Below are 6000 nucleotides of genomic sequence, written 5' to 3' on the forward strand. Positions count from 1 at the left end.
CACTTTATGGCCCTCAGTAGAGTGCTCACAGCAACCTCCAACTCCTGGGCTTAAGCGATTCTCTTGCCTCAGCCTCCCAAGTAGCTGGGACTACAGGCGCCCGCCACAACGCCCGGCTATTTTACTCTTTTTTGATTGGTAATACCCAAAGTGACTATGACACGGATCCTTCTAGTCCAGAGGGAAATTTTCATTTATGTAAAAACATTCACTTATTCAACCAAATTCCAGGCTAGAAAAGGGATTTTTGGCCAAACTCTATCAGAGTTTGTTGTATGGGAAATACAGACTCTTACTGTGTCTTATGATGCACCATTAACCATCTAATGTTAGTTTTCTATTTTTTTTTCTCCATCCTCTTATTGTCTTCTTCCAAACCATTGACTATTCTCTCTCTCTTGTCTAAGGACTCTTGAGTGTTGGGTTAACTTCGATAATCTGGTATCAAACTCTGCCCTGTTCCTAGCCTTTTCATGGCTGTTATTTCTATACCCCATTCCTCAAACTTTAGGAGCAGGACTCTGGCCTAACCCCCTGTGGATAGAGCCTCAAATGAGTGTGCCTTCTCTTTCCCAGCTGTGTGAGTTGGGCTTTTCCCTTGTTCTCTATGTCTGTGTCTTGGTCTTAAAAGCTTAATTGGCACCTCAGGACTAAAGTTTAAGTCCCCTGAGAGAGCAATTGCATTACTATTCATTTTTCCATCATTGTGTCTCCAGGACATAGCTCTGCTCTTGGGGGAACCCCTTTCAGGCATGGGATTCCCTCAACCTTGCTTCTGTGCTTGGGCCTATTGCTTCCCAATGTACTTCCTTCCTACCAACCACCTAGGTGCCCATCACTGGGCCTCAGCCACCTTTTGAGACATTCCAACCTCCCAGGGATGACTCATGCTGATTTGCCTGTTTATAGAAGTATTGCTTTTCTCTTTTGATAATGTTTTGTTCATTTAATGTATATTTATTAAAGAGATCTGTAAGTGAGGGAGGGCGATTAGAGCCTCCATTCCTCAAAGGCTCAGGGGTAGCATAGGAAATGAAGACAGTCCCTAGGATGGAATAACATGGCCTGTGGCTCTTCTCTAGTTGGCCCCTGACTCTAGTTCCTACTTGCTGTGAAGTGGCAGAATCCACCCATTCTCCTACCCTGGAGTGGAGCTCCCCAAGTATGCCTCTACTCCCCTAAATCTAGACCCCAGAAAGTAAGGCCCAGGGATACAGAGATTTGCCTTCCTATTAAGAGTCACATCTTCCCCAGATGGTTGACATGTGTGCTTCTGTCCCCCAAACCCCGTAAGAGATAGACCTACCCCAAAATCTCAACAGTCAGATATATCTGAGTACACATACACCCCAGTAAGCTTAATATTGTTACCAGCGAGGCCTACTCACTGGTGGGGAGGAGGTCCTACCTAGTGTATAAATGTAAAGAAAACATCTGTGCCCATAAGGACCTTCTAGCAAGGAGCACTTGGTCTGGTGGTGACTCTGCTTTAACATTATTATTATCATTATTATTGATAGAGTCTCACTCTGTTCCCCCAGGCTAGAGTGCTGTGGCCTCAGCCTAACTGACAGCAACCTCAAACTCCTTGGTTCAGGTGATCCTCCTGCCTCAGCCTCCCAAGTAGCTGGGACTCCAGGTGCCCACCACAACACCCAGATAATTTTTCTATTTTTAGTAGAGACAAGGTCTTACTCTTGGTCAGGCTGGTCTCAAACTCCTGAGCTCAAGAAATCCTCTTGCCTGGGCCTCCCAGAGTGCTAGGATTACAGGCATGACCCATCACACCTGGCCATGCTTTGCATTATTTATAGCTGGGTCTACATGTCCCCTCATTCTCCCAACTCTTCTGCTCAGCCACCATTTGCCCTTTTGAATGACAAGATTCTCAGCTCTGCTTAAATCAGCAGTTCTCAACCTGTGGGTCGAGACCATCGGAAAACACATATTTTTGAAAAACACATAGTTTTGCACACTGAAGTAGCAATGAAAATAATTTTATGGTTGGGGTTCACAACATGAGGAACTGTATTAAAGGGTCGTGATTACGAAGGTTGAGAACCACTGGCTCAAATGATGTGGTGGACTCTTGGCTGCCTGTTATCTTTCACATGGCCCATGTTGAGAGTGGCAGGCAGCATTCAGCTGGGGTGTGGTTCCTTGCATAAGAACTCAGACTTTGAAGTTGGTCTTGGCAGGAAAGAAAATTCCTAATTGTCTTCTATATGCTCAGAAATGGGCATGTGACCTAGGCTGTGCCAATGAGACTTGTCCTTGGGAGACGTGGATTCAGTAAGAGGCAAGGGAAGCAACACACAGGCTCTTTGTGGAGGCTCTGCTTCACTGGTGCAGAAAGGTAGTGGCTGCCAGGTGGAGCTCCTGGCATAGGAGAGTCATCAGTGCTCATGGCAATGGCAGCCAAGTTTCTGGCTTCAAGAGTGTGGTAACCACAGGAGCGGTCGTTTTCACATCAAGGCCTTCAGTGTGGTTGTAAGCATTGTTCCTGGAACAACAAGGGCTGTCATTTGCAACTAATATTTGCAACTAATTACCTTCAGGAACTCAGCTTAGAAAAAGTGCCACATACCTCATTGCTGAATAGCACTATAGTCTCCAGATGGCCCAGGGGGGTACTTTGAAGGTGACCATAACGATATTCAGCAAAGAGGAAAGTAGCACTTTTTCTAGGATGAGTTGGTGAACTTAATTTGTCCACCTCTATGACTGAGGTAGATAAGATCATGAAAATTTCATGGCTCTAGGGTAAATGGGAGCTATAAACTGAATTGTAGCACATGGAACACATGGGCTCTAGCTAGAATATCATCAGCTCTGCCACTCTTTTTTTCTTTCTTTTTTTTTCTTTAGAGACTCTTGCTTTGTCATCCTTAGTAGAGTGCTGTTCCGTCACAGCTCACAGCAACGTCCAGCTCTTGGGCTTAGGTGATTCTCTTGCCTCAGCCTCCTGAGTAGCTGAGACTACAGGTGCCTGCTGCAACACCCCACTATTTTTTTGTTGCAGTTTGGCCAGGGCCCTCAGTATATGGTGCTGGCACCCTACTCACTGAGCCACAGGCACCACCCAGCTCTGCCACTCTTTTTGTGTGCAATTTTGGGCGAATCACCAAGTTTCATGACCTATAGCTCTCTCATGTGTAAGTTAGGATAACTATCAGTATTATTAGGGTTAAAGAGAAGTTATGTGTAAAGAATTCAGCATGGGCGGCGCCGGTGGTTCAGTGAGTAGGGCACTGGCTCCATATACTGAGGGTAGCGGGTTCGAGCCCAGCCCCAGCCAAACTGCAACAAAAACATCCGAGTGTTGTGGTGGGCACCAGTAGTGGCAGCTACTCAGGAGGCTCAGGCAAGAGAATCACCTAAGCCCAAGAGCTGTAGGTTGCTGTGAGCTGTGATGCCATAGCACTCTACCGAGGGTGACAAAGTGAAACTCTGTCTCTTAAAAAAAAAAAAAAATTCAGCATGGTTTCTGACACATAATGACCACATAATTTAACACTAAGTATTACATTATGTATACTCTTGTGCTAATATAATCATAATTTCTTACTGTTATTTGTGATTGTTTTTCAAATGTTTCATTTGAAACATGTTCATGTTCTTTTGGTGAACCCTCGATTTCAAAGCCAGTCTTGCCCGTTTCAATTGATTTCTTCAATTTACTGAAACTTGTCATGCCTTCAGCTTGCAGAGAGCTTTAAAATAAAATATAGAAGCCACTGACTAAGGGCCACATATTGTAGGATTCCATTTGAATGAAAAGTCCAGAATAGGCAATCATTAGAGATAGAAAGTAGATTAGTGGTTGTCCAGGCCTGTAGGTTTTGAGGATAAATGGGGAGTGACAGCTAATGGATATGAGGTTTCTTTTAGGGATGATAAAAATGTTCTAAAGTTGGTTGAAGTGATGATTGCACAACTCTGTAAACATTCTAAAAACCATTGAATGATCTGCTTGCCAGAAGTGTCTAAAAGTAAAACCTTTGAATTGTACATTTTATAATAAATAAGTGACTTTATGGTATGTAAAAAGCTGTTTTAAAAAAATGGAAAATGAGGGTGGTGCCTGTGGTTCAGTGGGTAGGGCGCTGGCCCCATATACTGAGGATGGTGGGTTCAAACCCAGCCCCGGCCAAACTGCAACCAAAAATAGCGGGGCGTTGTGGTGGGTGCCTGTAGTCCCAGCCAGTCAGAGGCTGAGGCAGGAAAATCGCGTAAGCCCAAGAGCTGGAGGTTGCTGTGAGACCTGTGACATCATGGCACTCTACCGAGGGCGGTAAAGTGAGACTGTCTCTACAAAAAAAAAAAAGGAAAATGAAAACAGGAAATATACTCAAATTTGGAAGGCTGATTACTACTTTTTTTTTTTTGAGACAGAGTGTCACCATGTCACCCTCAGTAGAGTGCTGTGATGTCACAGCTCACAGCAACCTCTAACTCTTGGGCTTAAGCCATTCATTTTTTCTTTTTTTTTTTTTGTAGAGACAGAGTCTCACATCGCCCTCAGTAGAGTGCCGTGGCGTCACACAGCTCACAGCAACCTCCAACTCCTGGGCTTAGGCGATTCTCCTGCCTCAGCCTCCTGAGTAGCTGGGACTACAGGCGCCCACCACAATGCCCGGCTATTTTTTTGTTGCAGTTTGGCAGGGGCAGAGTTTGAACCCGCCACCCTCAGTATATGAGCTGGCACCCCACCCACTGAGCCACAGGCGCCGCCCTTAGGCGATTTTCTTGCCTCAGCCTCCCAAGTAGCTAGGACTACAGGCGCCTGCCACAATGCCCAGCTATTTTTTGTTGCCAGTTGTTTAATTGGCCCAGGTGGGATTCGAACCCGCCACCCTCGGTGTATGTGGCTGGTGCCGTAACCACTGTGCTACGGGTGCTGAGCCTGATTGCTGCTTTTCAATAGGGAAGAAGTGTCTTTGGAAGCATTAAAAAAAAATGTTTTTTTGTTTTGTTTTTGTAGAGACTGGGTCTTGCTCTGTTGTCTGGAATAGAGTGCAATGGTGCCATCATAGCTCACTAAAGCCTAGATTGCCTGGGCTCAAGCCGTCATCCCGATTTGGTCTCCCAAAGTGCAGGGATTGCAGATGTGAGCCACTGTGTCCTGCCAAGAGAACTGTTTTAAATTATATTAAGAATAAAAATGACTGGGCGGCGCCTGTGGCTCAGCGGGTAGGGCGCCGGCCCCACATGCCGAGGGTGGTGGGTTCAAACCCGGCCCCGGCCAAACTGCAACAAAAAAATAGCCGGGCGTTGTGGCGGGCGCCTGTAATCCCAGCTACTTGGGAGGCTGAGGCAAGAGAATCGCCTAAGCCTAGGAGTTGGAGGTTGCTGTGAGCTGTGTGACGCCACGGCACTCTACCAAGGGTGATAAAGTGAGACTCTGTCTCTACAAAAAAAAAAAAAAAAAAAAAAAGAATAAAAATGACTGCCAATGTTTTGAGAATTAAAAATTATTTTGGAGCTGGGGGTTCTCAGTGTGTAGCACAGGCTGGACTCAAACTCCTGGGCTCAAATAATACTCCTGCCACCTCAATCTCCTGAATAATTGAAATTACAGATGTGCACCACCACACCCAATTCATGAATTTAAATTTAGGTGGTTTTACATCAATAGCAAAAGTTAATTATTATGTAAAAACTTCAGGAAACAAACAAAAAAGCTGCGTTAGTATACTCAGGTATCTACTAATGAATCTTTTTTTTTTTTTTTTTTGAGACAGAGTCTCACTTTGCTACTCGCCCTCAGTAGAATGCTGTGATGTTATAGCTCACAGCAACCTCTTGGGCTCAAGAGATCCTCTTGCCTCAGCCTCCCAAGTAGCTTGGACTACAGGTGCCCACCACAACACCCAGCTAGCTTTTCTCTTTTCTAGTAGAGATAGGGTCTGGCTCTTGCTCAGGTCTCTAACTCCTGAGCTCAGGCAATTCACCCGACTCAGCCTTCTAGGGTGCTAGGATTACAGGTGTGAGCCACTG

Source organism: Nycticebus coucang, chromosome 16 (assembly GCF_027406575.1).
Source record: "Nycticebus coucang isolate mNycCou1 chromosome 16, mNycCou1.pri, whole genome shotgun sequence".
NCBI classification, from domain to species: domain Eukaryota; kingdom Metazoa; phylum Chordata; class Mammalia; order Primates; family Lorisidae; genus Nycticebus; species Nycticebus coucang.